Source organism: Athalia rosae, chromosome 3 (genome assembly GCF_917208135.1).
Source record: "Athalia rosae chromosome 3, iyAthRosa1.1, whole genome shotgun sequence".
In the NCBI taxonomy this organism is placed as follows: domain Eukaryota; kingdom Metazoa; phylum Arthropoda; class Insecta; order Hymenoptera; family Athaliidae; genus Athalia; species Athalia rosae.
In genome coordinates this window covers 4,247,972-4,264,179 of record NC_064028.1, presented here as the reverse complement: position 1 = coordinate 4,264,179, position 16,208 = coordinate 4,247,972, and the positions used below count along the sequence as shown (strand labels likewise).

At 45.1% G+C, this 16,208-nt stretch overlaps 1 protein-coding gene across 5 annotated transcripts in view; it reads left to right on the top strand.

Moving 5' to 3' along the window:
* LOC105686279 (heparan sulfate glucosamine 3-O-sulfotransferase 1) overlaps positions 1-16,208 on the top strand; it is a 39,974-nt gene continuing 23,766 nt past the window's right edge. Inside the window, exons 1-4 of one of the 5 annotated variants that reach the window (XM_048653250.1) lie at positions 3-324; positions 426-451; positions 535-739; positions 10,394-10,819. The gene's annotated coding sequence lies outside the window, so the exon portion shown is untranslated. Of the gene's footprint in view, positions 740-5,291; positions 5,377-8,650; positions 8,672-10,393; positions 10,820-11,184; positions 11,331-16,208 lie in introns of those variants that run through there. The other 4 variants (XM_048653252.1, XM_048653253.1, XM_048653251.1 and 1 more) reach the window with 4 other exon arrangements.

Genomic DNA, 16,208 nt, shown 5'->3' with positions numbered 1-16,208 from the left:
AATTCACTGGACATATTTATTATTTTGCAAAATGTTCTACAAGGCCGATTCGGTCATATAACTTATGAAATTTCGCATTCCGATTCTAGGTTTCCCGGGCGTCCCCCGTTGCCCTAAAATTTTGTTTCCGGGATGAAAGGGCGGCAAAACCCACAGCATCCATGCAGCTGCAAGAACCATGCACATGCGCTGATTTTCTTCAGCAAAAAAGGGGGGTGGTTCTTGGTTTCCTCAGGCGGACTTCAGGTCCCATCAGCGCGCTTTTCATTGCGAATTATATGCGGCGAGGGGATCATCCGGGTGTCACGCAGCGATGACGTAACGGTGAGCTATGTATCTTTATGGATGTCCCACGAAACCAATGCCTGGAAAAATCTCCGTTTTGTAATCGAGATTTCAAGTCCCATTTTGTCAACAAATTACAGAACTGAAATCAACGCCACTGCAAATGGTGCGTTTTGTTTGCGATATTCCATGAGCAGTACGAAAATCTTACAATCAGCTGGAATAATTCGAGCGCTTTGTTTTCCGAAGTCATACAGAATACGAAGGGTATAGGAAGTCGAAATGGAAGAGAGAATTACGGATTCTAAATCAGGGAGAATCGAGGAGTGTGAAGCAGCACTAATCGGAAGGAAGGTTGACGGAAAGCGTGGAAAAAAAGGGCCCGCAAGAGAAAAGAATGGGAAAGGTGTGCGCGTGCAGGTGCCCCGACGCCGGCGCCCGTACAGATATAAAGGTATGTGGGCGCTACGTATACACGTATAAAAGCCCGCCGACGCAACGAACTGCGGGTTGCTGGGTCTCAGGGGTAAAAACGAGGGGTGGAAATCCCACGTAGAGTCGGCGAAGGTGGTAGTGGTGGCCGCTTATCGATTTCCCGCGTCGTCGTCGCCAGGAACGAAATCGGTGGGTGGCTAGCTACGTATAAGCTTGTAGTTTGTACGGTAGGATGGAGGTATAACATTGAGCAAGGCCGTACTACGATTGCTACGACATCTCCCTCCTCGTCTTATTTCTTTTTGCTTTATTCTTCTCTCATTTTTCAATCCTTTTTCACCATCTACGCAACGATAACGTGCGACTCGTTTCACGCATATTCATACTTTCTGCCGAAACGCACGCATCTTGTGCGTACGCAATAAGATTGAAGAGTTTTCCAGTCGATCGCTGTAATACATTCGAATTAGAGCTGGGATATCGACTGAATATCGAAGAGGCGTGGAGCGGCGATAATTTGATGATATTTGATGACAGACTAAGGGCTCAAGGCGTGCCACGCACACCGTGTGGGTGGAAATTAAGCAATATTTATTGAGGCACCCACGTATAAGGACTAACGATAAGAGAGAGCTAAGACACGCGCGCACGCGTTAAAGGTGCGCGTAGGCGGAAGTATTTTGCGATGATCTCTCGCGTCTTATTTGCCTTTGGCAAGGCGTTTACTTCCTGTAATTACACGGCCGATGCGTGGGCCTTTCCTCGGCGAATTTTTTTTCCTCCTTTTTTTACCGTTTTTATTTTCGTACACGGTATTAATTGTGAGATAAAAAAGTAAATTCTCAGCTCACCCTGTACCGTTTCTTTATTGGACGTTGTAATATAAGGAATTACTCAAAGTAGGAAGCTGGAGGAAGACGTTTAGGACGGAGTAAAAGTCTTTTGTTTTCCCATCATTCCGAAGGGCGAAAGTTTATTTAATGTTACATAAGTCCGCATAAAATATGTAAGCATCAAGTAAAATATGAGGAATTATCCTATACATCTCTCGACTCGGAACAAAGAAAACCCGGGTATACTTACCTACGAACCCTCGTTGAAAATTCAACGCACTTACTAGTCAGTTTAACGATATAAAATTCGAAGTTTTTTCCAAAGATTCTTTTTCTCTTCCATTATTATAAATTCCATAGCTCAGGATGAGGATCGATAATCCAACAAATCTCGTACTTAATCCACACCTCTTTCGATCCTAATCCCCAATTATTCTCCGTTCCTCTTTCGCGGCCGATGCGTGCGATTACCTTGAAAAATGAAAGAAGATTCGAGGGTAAAATATATTCCTACTTACGTACAGATAAACCTGCTGCACCGGGTCGAAAATTAAAGAGAATCTTCGTGTCGTGTTAATTTCGAGGCTTACGCGCGCTCTATCTTGCGATATATTTCCCCAATTTTTTTTCTTTTCTTTTCTTTTTTCTACACGATTTAACATCCCGCGAGATTACTTCCTTAAGAGTGAGTGAATGAAAAAAAAAAGAAAAAAGAAACGTGTCTGATCAAAGTACGTATACCGTATACCAAAGGTTACGTCTCGTCGGAGATGAAAGGAATTTACTTTTTTCTTTTAATTTCCCCAAATCTGACGCGATGCAAAGAGTCCTCTTCTTCGTCGTCCTTTTCCGGTGCCATGTATTATATATAGACGCGCGGAATCGTCGGCGCTCTTGTTTCACGTCGATCTACTTGATTTCGTTTTATTTTCAACGTTTCCATTGTTTTTTTTCTCATCTTTGAAAAAGAGCTAGAGAAATTATACATACGCGAAACGGCAAAGCACCCTTCGCCAGGGGTTGCGGTCTTCGCGTCGCATACACCGGCTGCCGGCATCAGGTACCTACGACCCTGGCAGTGGGGATTCGCGAGATGTATAGTAGCCGGCAGATAGGTAGGTATACCTCTACACCTACGTGAAAAGCGTCGGCGCGGCGTCGACGTCGAAGTTAGGGGAGCGCGGGCGCCGTCGGGATATCGTAGATATCATCGTCTCCTCTCCAGTTCTCTGCCGAGGTCCAATCGACGCGGCCGACCCTGTCGGTGCAGGCTGAGGTGGACACCGTGATAATATTAATCTAACTGGATAATTTTTTCGCAAACACAACAACAACCGCAGCGTCCGAACGATCCGTTATCGGATCCTTGGAACATTGTTCGTTCTTCCTTTCGCCCAGCGGAAGAGAAAGAAAAAAAAAAAAAAACCCGAACACAGTCAAATCATACGAACCAACATCGCCGAAGTACAGAAGATATATTATCTTTACGTAAAACGCGTGTGTTATTTGCCCACGCTATGTAACATGTACGCGGTGGTGAGGTGTATGTGTGCGTAAGTTTATGCAAACCGAGGAGGCGAGAATCATCTTTTCGGATTCAAATGAACGAAGAATAGAAGAAAAAAACGAACTGCGCCTCCGGATATTCATCATCATCCCCCCAAGGGTTGTTCTACGGGACACGCTGCTTCCCAAAGTATAAACCACGGTGCCCGCGGCCCACTAACCTGACCTTGGGTCGGCCTGACTAGGCGAGTAAATATTTATACACCTCGTACGATTCTCCTACTCTTCGGAAAGAAGAGATGGGGTAAAAAATGAAAAATCCTCCAGGCACCCCCCGTAGAACTGAATAGCTGCGTATGTCGCATGTAACGGAATATCCCCCAACATATACATGTAATTACAGGTGCGTGTCGAAAAACGAACGGAAAGCAGAAAAAAAAATAAGAAAAATTATCCAATTTAACGAAGTAGTTCCGAAGCTTTTTTACCACCAAAAAAAAAACAGATGGAAAGAAAATTACACGCGTATATTCGTTACATGCAATTGCAGCATCTGTGTGTAATTTTCGGTATAATACAACAGAGAAAGGAGAAAGGAAAAAAAACAAAGTGCACGGGGTGGCTGAAAGGAAAGAAACTTTTGCGTTTTGCACGGAATTTCTTTTCGTCAATTGCAATCGTTGATATATTTTTCCTTCGATGCGGATCACGTTCCGATACGTGGAGTAAATTTTACCCGCGCGTAATCCAATGCACACACGCTGTTGCTGCTTTAAGTCAAAGAGGGGGGTGGTTTACGCGAAATTTGCACGAGGTTTACGCTCGGCGTCGTGTGACGTCATTAATGATTAACGAGTTGTCACGGAGAAAACGGTCCCTCTGGATGTCCAAAATTCCTACGCCGAAACGAACCGCTGCTTCTTATCCTCGTCATCGTCTCCACTCGCGTCCGACTCGCGGTATCCCCGTCCATCCATCTTCGCACGACGATGCAACTGCCGAATGAAAATTATTTGATAACCGCGAATAAATTACTCAATGATTTTCAGTTTTGTACAGTTTTTTTCTTTCATCGCGTACACGGTTGAGATACGTATCTACTACGTATGCAAAGAGCGAACCGCTTACAACAATCGGGTAAAATTAGTCGAGTGAATTTTCACGTGAATTACTATTTGGTTTTCCATTTTTGCTTCCGTTCAGAGTACGAGACGAGTTAACCCCGTATCACTCGTATCAATTTCACCCTTGCTATAGATCGTTGAATAATTGGAAAAGGATCGTCGTTTTGGCCCCCGGTCTGTTTTCAATCGCGTATCGATCGATCGATCATCGGATTGGGTACATCTGCGGGGTCGAAGACCTGTGCGGGAATTAACGATCGTTAGAAGAGAGAAAAAAAATCAAATTAGTTATTTGAGAAGACCGAGCGAACGAAAATGAAAAGAAGAAAATGAAAAAAAAATTAGACAAATTTATAGTCACACGGCGTTTGGTTACGGACAGCAAAAGTTTATCAACCTTGTAAGCTCCGCGACGCACGTATAACAGTTATTACACTCGTCGGATAATTAGGATGGATGATATACTTACGTATACCTATATACGTGGTACATGGGTGTACGCGTAATATTTTAATCGAATTAATGAATAGCGTCGTTTGAATAGCGTATATATTATTACGTTTCACCGACACGCACACGTACACCGTATACAATAAATATTGTACACACGTTACGTTGTGTATCATACGCAAATTGTATAAATTATCTATCGCGTATCTTGCAAATGACGTAATGCACGTTGTCTAGTTGTACATTATACGCGTAAATATGTGTGCACGTATATGTATATATATTTAATAATCGTCAGCGATAGCCGTCGGGGAATCTGACGTCATTGACGAGCTTCGTCGCGCACGAAGCGTGGGCGCATGCCGCACAATACGTGGACTTTGCCAGTATATGACGTCACGATAATTTCTAGCCGGGCTCCGCGGTGGTGAGCGCGCTCGTACCTAGGGGTACGTACGTAACGTACGTACGAAATACACAAGGTGCAATACCGGAGTGTATTTACACGGGGATAGGTGGTAACGGGGACGCGGCGTCGCGACGCACGCTCCGTTCGACGGAGGTCCTCGTCTCTCTCCGACCCCCCGCGCCCTTTTCTCCGACATTTTCCGCGACCCCCGGGGGCGCCTGCAGTAGCAGCGGCAGCGACGGAGCGTCAGCATCGGAATCCAGCGGTAGATGGTAGCGGGTAGCAGCGGCTCGAACCGGCTGGAGGTTTTCCCACATCGTATACGAATTACTATGTACGCCCGTTGGTTACTATGGAAACGCGGGAGAAAGAGCAAGCCGTCGGAATCCTGGGAAATGTTAGAATTATACCATCACCTTTTCCGGGGCCATCCGAAACCACCCCCGGCTGAAGTAATAATAATAACCGTTCGCCGCGTACCCCGAGTACTACAAAGGAAATACTTTTCAGATCAAATATCGCTGCGGTATAGTGTGCATGTACCGTACCTTACCGTACGTTCTGTACACCTGATAAAATATTGTAGAGATTTACGCGCGGTTCGGATCAATCGGTTGCGGTGCATTCTTACTACTTCTTCTTCTTCTTCTTGTTCGCAATCTTTGTCCGTGCGCTCGGATTTCTGAATTTCGCGATCCTACCGAATTACATCCACTCCACCTGTACGGAGTCTGTCTGTGATGGGAAAATTGGCTCCTCGCGGAATTATTACCTGTTGAATCGGTGTTCCGTAATATATCACCTCGTCAAAACCGTATCAAATATTCATAAAGAAAAAAAAAAAAGCCTCTTCAACTAATACCGTTGATAACCGGGGTTCCATATTATCGAGAAAGAAAAGAATCACCTGTTGTTCATTCGACGCGAGTACATACCCTACACATTTCCATTTCTTTACGAAGATTTTGTTAACTGGTGCGTTTGAAAAAAAAAAATTCCGTGGGCAAAATTAGTTTTTGCTATAGCCTGCAGCCAAGTTCTTGTAGGGGATGCGCGAGTTCTGCGGTATCGAAACCGATCGGGATTCGTTGATCCCTTAGTTTATCCGGGAGCGGAGGGCAGGGAGGGAGGTAGAGAGCGTGCATTACACCAGAAGAGAGAGAGATAATTGGTTTTTATGTTAAATTCGACGTAAAACCGGTTGGCCGGAAGCCAAATAGATGGATAGATATATATATGTATACGTCTGTACGATGTGCTCGCATATATTTACGTTACATTTACGTTACACGTAGCGTAAGTACGGTATACGTCTCTACGTAATCCTAGAACATACATACGTTTGTCCCCGTTGCGACGTGAAACACACGTAAATATGCTTGAATTTGTTGCGGCGAGTCACGTGCTATGGAATTCCACGATTTAATTTAAAGCTAGCTTCTCATGCTACACGTACGTAATACGCCTACGTTTCCGCGGCCCGAAAAAAGGTCGGTGTCAAGGGTCGGAAAATTGGGGGAACGAAAGAAAAAAAAAACGAGCAACCGCGTTGTACGAGAATCTTTTCGCTCGAAAACCAAACACGACATCATAGAAAAGTCCTTCTTTTTTTTTCCGCCCACCTTTCGTCGCACGAGATTTTCGTTGCATCGCGCGTTTTCCAAAAAGGCGCAACCGTCTCGCTTTCGCTCTCGTTCGCAATTCCGCGGAAACCGACTGATTACGAGTGAAACAAGAATTCAATTTGATGTCTCGCGACGTCGGGCAATTACTCGGCCGGGGGTAAGACGCCTAATTAGCGGGGATGCGCAGCCGCCCCAGCGCCGCAGGGACGTGTCTTCTTCTCCGTGTACTTTGCGCTCTTCGGCGCACTTTTCAATCCCATTTACGTACGAAGAGACATAGCGGGGTTCCTTCACCCTCCCGTAGCACCGTTACGCGGACACGTACAACCTGCCGCTTACCTGTACAAATTTTCTTACGCACACAGACACACACACACACACTGCACGAAGCGCATACTCCACAAACCGCGAACCCTCTCGCTCTCCGCACGCGCGTTTCTCCCCTTTTTTTTTTTTTCCTTCCCCTTTCTCCCCTACCGACTCCAACGACGCCCACGTACCCACCGTAACTTCTTATATTACACGCAACCTCGGGGTACGTAGGTACCTCTACCTACGTACAAGGTACCTCGTAGCCGCTGGGGCGAGAGAAGAACCGAGTCGAGTGCACTTGTACGTTAAACTTGCAAAGTAGTTGAGCACGCAGGTAATTTAACGAGCGATTAGCCCCGAGGATGGCATCTACCCCTATTTTCAAAATGGCGCCGCGTCAACAATCGAGTTATAACGTACGTAACAGTCGTGTCTGTCGGAAGGGGTTGTCAAACGCGTATCGCAACGTGTACACGCACGGCGATGGTAACACGCAACGTGTTACCTTCGCGATTTCCAACGAAGACTATCCTTTTTTTTTTTTTTTTTACGAAAAATGTTCGACGAGGGTCGAACGAAGACATATAGAGAAAAATCAAACCGCGGAGTGAAGTGAATTTGCTTTTCCCAATGGTTTTTTTTTTTTTACACCAGGTGACACACACGCCGCCGCGTCAGCACGTGGCGTCGTCGGTATCCACCGCTGATGTCTTTTACGTTAAGAAAGCTGTGGTCGACTTTGCGGCGGTAAAGTAGTACGATCCGGAGAGCGTTGTCGAGACCTTCTTTTCATCCCTTATAGCTATTTCTCGGTCCTCGTTCCACCGCGGAGTGGCCGCCCATTGTGTCTGAGAGATGGTCGCGGTGTATAGTCATGGAAAGTCGTTGTCGTAGTCATTGTCAAAAACCACAATTGCGTTCTAACTCTACCTACGCTGCAAAGAATCGCCGCGCGCGCGGACGGACGAAAACGTTAGAAGATTGCCTCCGCCCTCCGCCCCCGCTTTTCCTCCCCTTCCCTCTACTCGCCCCCTCTTTTTCTCTTTCTCTCTCCCTCTATCCCCCCCCTCACCCCGACGAGACGACGCGACGAACGCGGGAAAATGCCGTCGGTCGCGGCGACGCCGTGTTGAATGCGGATCGACAATTTGACCAGGTTTTTCCCAACTCTCATCCTCAACGTTTACCGTGCACGCCGGTTAGACGGCGATATATAGTAATAGCGCGGACGGGTACAGTCAGATACCTACCCCGCGCACTATAGCTCGAAAAGCTAGGGTGGAAAACGCGACGACGCGGAATGAGAAATCTACTCGGGGGGAGCATTTTTCTTACCCCGGTTTTTCCACATTCTTTCCCCCCTCCGCCTCACTTCGGTAATACGCTTCTCGGGCCGCAGCGCGACGATTTTCGCCAAAAACATCGCGAATGGGATCCGCCGATTTCGGGTGAAAATTTTCTTCGAAAGTATATTTCGCGGTTCCATCGCCGGGCGGCTCGAGCGACGCCAGAAATTCGGGCGAGACAGAGGGCCCTCTGGATGGGTATCGTTCGCTATACTCGTAATTAGTCTAACGATAAATACTGCGACGTTGATCGCGCAGGTCAGTCCGTATCGGTCGGAGCTGGAGATCGGATCGAAAGTGATCGGGTACTCTGGACGGATTCGCGGACTTTCAACGTTTTCATTTGGTATGTTCATTTGAATTTTTGGGTCTTTCGAGAGTAGCTATTCTTTCCCCCAAACTTAGCGAATTGATAAAACGAAATGTGAGCGTCGCGTATACATCGTTAGCTGTTCGTAAATAAATAAAAAAAAACCGGGGGAAACAAAAGTAAAAACGAGAAATTTCTGTAACAGCCGAACTGTCTCGTCGATTTTATCGTCGCACCTCGTTTCACCGGGAGTATTTTCGATAGCCATCCCATCCACTCACCCGATGACCTCTGTTCTTTCAACGCACCGGTCTAGGCGTGGATGTAACATAAATCATTGCAAAAAGTGAAAAGCGTTTATCTCCGATTTTTCCTATTATACTTTTTTTCTTTAGCTTCACGGATCGCGTTTCGTATACCTCACCTATATCATTACCAACCCCGTGCAAGGGTGTATGAGAAAAAAGCTTCGCGAACTACTACCTTTTTTTCCCATTCGTTTATATACGGTTGCGTCGCACGGTTTGCAAATTTAGTTCGTCAGCAAGGGAGCTGCGGCCGCGTCCATCTTTCTTTTGCCCCGACGTTGAAAAAAAAAAAAAAAATTACAAACAATAAAAAACGAATGAACAAAGGTAATCGTTCGTTCTCAGAATTCAAACGAAGGCGGTAAAAGTAATAACGAAAATAACGATGATAATAATTCTCCGACGAGGGATATTTTCCTCTCTATTTTTTTTTTTTTTATCGTCCGATCTGAGCTACGATCCCCCAGATGTATAAATAATGAGACTGCACGAGCAGAACGACAATTTGACAGTTTTTATGGGCCATTGAGTATGCATACATTATTATATACCGTATACATTATTACCTCCCCCCCCTCCCCCCCCCCGGTATACCATGTGCCGGTAGACGAGGGTGAAATTTTGGTCCGAGAAATCGACTAACCCTGTTTCACCCTTATTATTATTATCATCGTTCTCATTCCTCTTCATTTTTTTTTTTTTGACTTTCTTCTCTCATTTCTTCGGTGCAAAGGTTCGCGACGTTTGTTCTGAAAATTTGCTAGGCAGCAGCCGCCTTTTATTACCTTCGTCGACTGTTTCCGAAGCTTCGGTCCAGTTGTGAAAATTCGAGACAGTTGAGCTCAAAAGGTTGCTCAAAGTAAACGGGGCTGATAATACATTTACACGTACACTGCAGGTGTGTATGTATATATACGAATAAAGGTCGTACAACGTTAGGATCGCACAATTCTCTTCTCACTTGTACAAATACTATATTCACCGGTGCAAGGACCGATGGGTCTCTCTTCTTAATCAGCTAAGGGAAACATACCGCGCGTTTATTATTGTCGTACTCGTCGTTATACACTCGGCAACCGGTTAATTTAACGCTCTCGACAATGGCGTATGCAACTATGAATATTCCGAGCTTAATGAAGCGGAATAACCGTGAACAAGGTATACGGACAGACGCCGACGTTGTCGTCGTCTAGACGTTGAACGCGTTGTACCCGTAATGTACGTAGATCGCGCAGTGTAATTATCGTGGAACGGTGTTAACTATTGTACGGAGGACGTCGAAAAATGATACACCTCCGGGTATTTCCCGCTGACAAAAATTCCGATCGAATCCAGCACCCCTGATTTTCGTACCACTTTAATTTTTCATACCTAGAGGGACTCTTCTTTAATTTTTGAATTTTTTCATTCATTCAATTTGTATTTATCTATTTTTATCATATTTTCGCAGATCGATTTCCGACGATTTTCGCTGCGCGTACGTTGAATCGGGACGGACCTCGAGCTACCTGCGATCGCAGTCGGCAGGGAAAGTAATGAAAAGGAGTAAAGACAACCTGTGCGAATGCAGTGAGTAGTAACAAAAATAATATTGTTAATAACGTAGGATAGAAAAAAAACGAAAGAAATATCATGTCGTTCGCGGATAAACCGGGATGACTTTGATCCACGTGCCGTCGCACGGGCCACAAAATTTGAGAAACCTTCGGCTGATATTCGATCAGCTTAACCATCGTCGTCGCCATCGTCATCGGTGTCATCGACGTCGGAGATAACTGCGAGAGGAAAAAAAAAGAAAAACACACGCGAACATTCGGAGAGAGGAGGAAATTCAAGATCACTCGCGCGGGGATGGCGGTGGAATTATTTTATTCAGGTAAGTGGTCAAAAGTAATGAGAAAATTTTCAGCGCCCCGAACCCCGCCCGAAGTAAGAGAAAAAAGAGCAGAAAAAAGAGCAGAAAAAAAAAAAACGAAATCAGAGAGTCGTAAAAAAAAGGGGGGGGGGGGGGGGAGGGGGCGCAAAAGAACAAATATACCGTACACGTAAATGAAATAAGAGATAAAAAGAGAAAAAACGTAAAAAAATCGGGCCAAGTGCCAACTAATGTTTGCTCTATAGTATTATATACTCGAGACTTCGCCGCCTCTCGATTTCTCTCTCCTTTTTTCTTAAAGTTCCCTCCTTTATTTTCTTTTTATTTTTTTTTCTTCTTATTTCACTTTTTTCTCCACCCCCTAGTTATACGTGTACCGCCTTAGTTACCTGAGAACGAGAGAGAGAGAAAGTGGGGAAAAATAAAAAGAATGGAAAAATAATAAGAGAGAAAGGCGCGTACTTCCAGATCGCAGGGCTCGTCGATGCTCGCGAGTTTCCCCGTGTCGATGGTACGTACCTACGTACCTACGTATATAAAATGTTAATTGCAACGATATCGCTAATTTTCAAATTACACACCGTATGCACGGATTGCGGTGTAACCCACCCTACTAGCTACACCACCGTACTCCTATTGCCCTCGTATAACGAGAACAATTTTTATAAGAAAAAAAAAAAAAAAAAAAAAATTCTCAAACTCACGCGAACTTTTACACCTATGTGTGTGTGTACACGATATACTTATATCAGGTGCAATAAGTACGTATATAACCTACGTACGTACGTATGTATATCGAATGTGAGATAGACGGCTGCGCTCTTACGTCAGTTCGTTATCTTTCTCTGTACGCTTTTGAAAACTGCATACCGCCGAGCTTTTGTTACGATTTTTCCACGTTATAATACGCCATAACTTTAACAACCTGCACCGCCGCGTTGTATCGCTGTGAAGGTGGAGCGACGGAGTTCGCCTCTCCCCCCGTATACATATACGCGATGTTGTTACATTTGTGTAACACGTCTCTGCATAACGTACGCGCGATGCCCTCGGGGCAAAAGTAAGGTGGTCCAAAAAATATGCCCGGTACACGCAGAATCTCCAGCTGCAGTTTCTACCCTCGTTCCATCTCCTCTTCCCGACGAATTTTTAAATTGAATTTTTCGCGATCACCTACTGCACCGCCTCAACCGCAATCCGTCGATACTCTTTCGATTCCTCGCTCGCGCCCTTCCGAGTGAGCGCTGCGTATCATCAGCCCTTCGGACCGAGGTGATAACGTGGAGCAAAAAAAAAAAAACCGAAAACAAGAACGATTATTTCGTTCGATCGCCGGTTCTCGAATGGAGAGGGTCTCATTAGTTCCGCGCACGTGTGTATACCCTGTACACCCGTACAGACACGGATATAACGATAACGTTGCTTTCGTAGAATTTCGCGGAGTCGATCGGATAATCGATACCGTGTAATATTATACCTATATACACATACAGAGATATATATATATATACACACACACATGTAAACGCGATGGTATACCGGGCGTCCTCTGTGTTGATACACATGTACGTAAAATATTATATAATACACCGAACGCGCGCAAACAAGGTCACCTAACCCCCCCCCCCCCCCCCCCCGCGTATAAACAACTAGAATTGGCAAGTGCCTGGAAATAATTGTTTCCGTGCAAAGGCAGGAAGCCAACCACCACCCCCTCCCTGTACAGCGGAATCTATAGTAGTTCCTCGTGTTTCACGCGCTCGTGCTTCGCGGGTGAACTTGTATAAAATATTCCTCGTACATATACGTACACACACACACACACACACACACGCGCGCGGTTACCCTAGTCCTCCGCGTACTTAGGCTACGTCGTCTCTGATTTTATTTCACACCACCGCTCATCGAGCAGCCTCCCCCTAGTCGAGGGAAAAAGTGGTGGAAAGAACGGCGAAAGAATTTGAAGAGACAAAAAAAAAAAAAAAAAAAACAACAAAACGTAAAACGTTTCAAAGTTCGCTTGCAATAATAAGGGCTGAAAATGGGAAGGTGAAAGAAACGGGTGTGTGTGTGTGTGTGTGTGTGTGTGTAGAAAATCTGAAGCGAACTGTTCCACGTGTGTAAAAGTATAGGTGGAGATTTTGACGTGTGTCTAGTTATACATATACAAGAGGAGTTTATATCGCTCCAGGGTTTATTCGCTTCTTCTTCTTCTCTTATTCGTCTCTTTCGCACACCCCTCCCTGCGAGGCACGCGTTACGCGTTACGCGGTACACGTAGACACACCGTACGCGACCCCCTACTACGTCGCATTTTTCGCGCAGTTCCACCGACCCCGCGCGTCGAAAGAAATCGCGGCCGTTGGAATTATTCGAGACAATATTTGTATCCGCGTAACGATTTTATGCCATCGCGTATGCGGTACGCAAAAAAAAGGGGAAGAGAAACGAAGAAAGAGGAGCGATATGGCCGGGCGAGATGAAACGAGAGAGAGATAGAAATTTTGGCGTTGATTTGCGAGATATATATATATATGATCTGCGCGAAGTTAGAGAAATTCGACTAAAAAATCGAACAGATGGAATATTGAAAATGGAAAAAATGTTTTCCGATGCTTTTATGTAATACAGGGTGGTGTGAACACGCCACCGTGCGTATAATGTGTCACTTAATGCCATTGATTACACGCAGAAGCCGTACGACTGACAAAATCTCGCGTAAAGATCGAAGAATTAACGCGCGATTTGAAATACGTAGCTGCGGTATTTAACGCTGTGCTACATTTTCGTTAAATTTATCAATCGGATTTTATGGAAACATGAAAAAAAAAAACAGGAATAAAAAAAAGAGGGAGAGAAAATTTTGGAATTCGAACGTCCTCGTCCTTTTTTCTCTTCTTCGGTTGTTCGGTTTTTTTTTCTTTTTTCTTTTTCCTTTTTTGTTCAGTCGATCCGGCGTGCAACTTGTTCGAGTACATACAAAGTATAGGGGTAATTCGCAACCCTTCAACGCGCGTTCGATGAAAATTTTTCAACACCGTCGCGTACGGAGATTGGCTCGTTTCGATACCGCGAGAACGTCGAGGTAGGGAAGCGACGGTTTTTACATGAAGTGGAGATCGAAAGAAGAAGAAGAAGAAGAAGAAGAAGAAGAAGAAGAAGAAGAAGAAAGAAGTCGCGCCGCTTCGCACGTACGATTTCGAGTGAAATGTGGATTTTCATATATATTCTCATACGTACGCACACGTATATTCGTATATATGTGCGCGCGTGTGTCGGAGAAAATATCGAGATGAGAATATTGAAGTATCTCGCGGCGTCGCACGCGTAAGACTCGACAAATCCCTGACGTGTAGCCGGGTACCGTCTGACAGATGACAGAGAGAAGAGCACTCTATTCGCACGGATGTTACATAACGCAATATTCATGTAATATGCATAGAGGAGGAGCTCCGCTTGTACGGTTGAGATTCGATTCTATACAAAATGTGTCCACCACCTGCCGAGCGTTACGATATAACGTGTAACGTAACACGCGTTCGCTTTTCGAAACGACGGTGTACGTGTGTGTAACATATATGTAACATACATACACATCCGACGGAATGACATTATATGTAATAACGCACGTACGTATACGACGTATGTACTTGGCCACGTATTTTCTCGCCCCTGTATGCGCGATAAGCATACAGACGAAACGTCGAATCCAACTTTATCTCTCGCCGCGTTCTGTCCGCCTCGCGTTTCACCCCACTCGTCTACCCCTCCGCATCTTTATAGAAAATGGAAACGCAACGACGACCACGGTCGTAAAATTAGAAACTCGTGCCTCAGCTATACAGCGTACGCGCGTGTGGAATTAAATTCACGAGCTTGTACGACGTATGTAACGTATATAAATTGCGGTTATTTTATGTAATAACTTTGCGCTCAAGCATCGGGTACGTAATTCACGATACGACGTCGATGATGTTAACGACAATAACAAGAACATCGAACCACCCCCGGTGGGTGGTTCGCGACGATCGGGGTTCGTCGATTAAGTTGAATATTTATCATCGAAGCCCGTCTCTGCGTGAAATCGAAGGCGATCGCACGCATTCGGATGTTCGAATTCGTACGTATGCATAGGTACACGTGTGTGGTAACGTATAAACCCCCAGAGTTGCTGCCGCGCGGACTGTACGGTTATATGTACGTGTATACCTACCTCTGTATACGTATACGTATACGCGAGGCACAGTGCGACTTTGAGACTATAATTCTGTGCGGCTTAATTAATTACGCTGCGGATAGGATAACTAATTAATTTATCTAATGAAAAGCTCCGCGAAGCGGGCGCTAGTTTAAAGCATTTATTGACTACGGATTAATGACGGGTACGTCGTTATTGCGTGGCAATATCGCTAGGAGTATCGAGAAAAACTTCTTTTTCACCCTTCCTCCCCCTCCCCCGCATGTACACCTAACCGTGCGCTTTCCATCGAAATTATCATCATCATCGTCCAATTTTTTAATTACGTCGTTCGATCGACGCGGCGCGCGAATTTCTTTCGACTCCCGGTATCGTGCGCCCGATTCGCAAGGCGCGACGTGAAAAAGGGGACGTAGATTCGGCGCGGTGAAGGGAAAAAAATTGGGCGCGGGTATACGCGCGGCGAAAACTTCGATCGGCGAAATATCCGTGTACACGTACTAATTGCCGTTGACAGCTAGAGATTCCGGGGTGCAGAAACGGAATTGCAACGGAGCCGTACACACGTGCGCCGCCACGTACAGCCGCTCGAATTGCCCGGGCGAATACTGATAACCGATAACTTTACCCGTCAGTTATAACGCGTGCTTTAATTTCCTGTCGATAATTAACAAGTTCCATCGTTTCCTGTCGTTCGCTATTTCTCGATCTACCAGCACCGAATACACGCGGCGGTTGATTCTTTTCAATTATTCTCGTAGTCGATGCAAAAGAGATACACTCGTGTGCAGTGTACATGCGTTGCGAACGGGGTGGGCAAAAAAAAAAAAAAAAAATAGAATAAAACTTATCAAATAAATAGATTGAGAAAATTAATTAATTGATATTCGACAACGTTCGGAATGCGGATGATCTGTGTTTTTTTTTTTTTTTTGCCATTTCATTTTGTAAGGCACATTTTACGTTTAGCTACATACTCACGTTTTGTTACATACCTATACGTATATACGGGATGAACTGATAGACGGCAGTGGAGATAACTATTTCTCGAAAATGTTATCCCCTAGGAATGTGCATATGAAGAGAGAAATAAGAATATATGTATGCGGTTGAAAGATGACCGCGTGTAAGGTACGAGTTGTACAGGTATATCTATATACCTGGTAATATTTTATCTGATACAGCTTATCT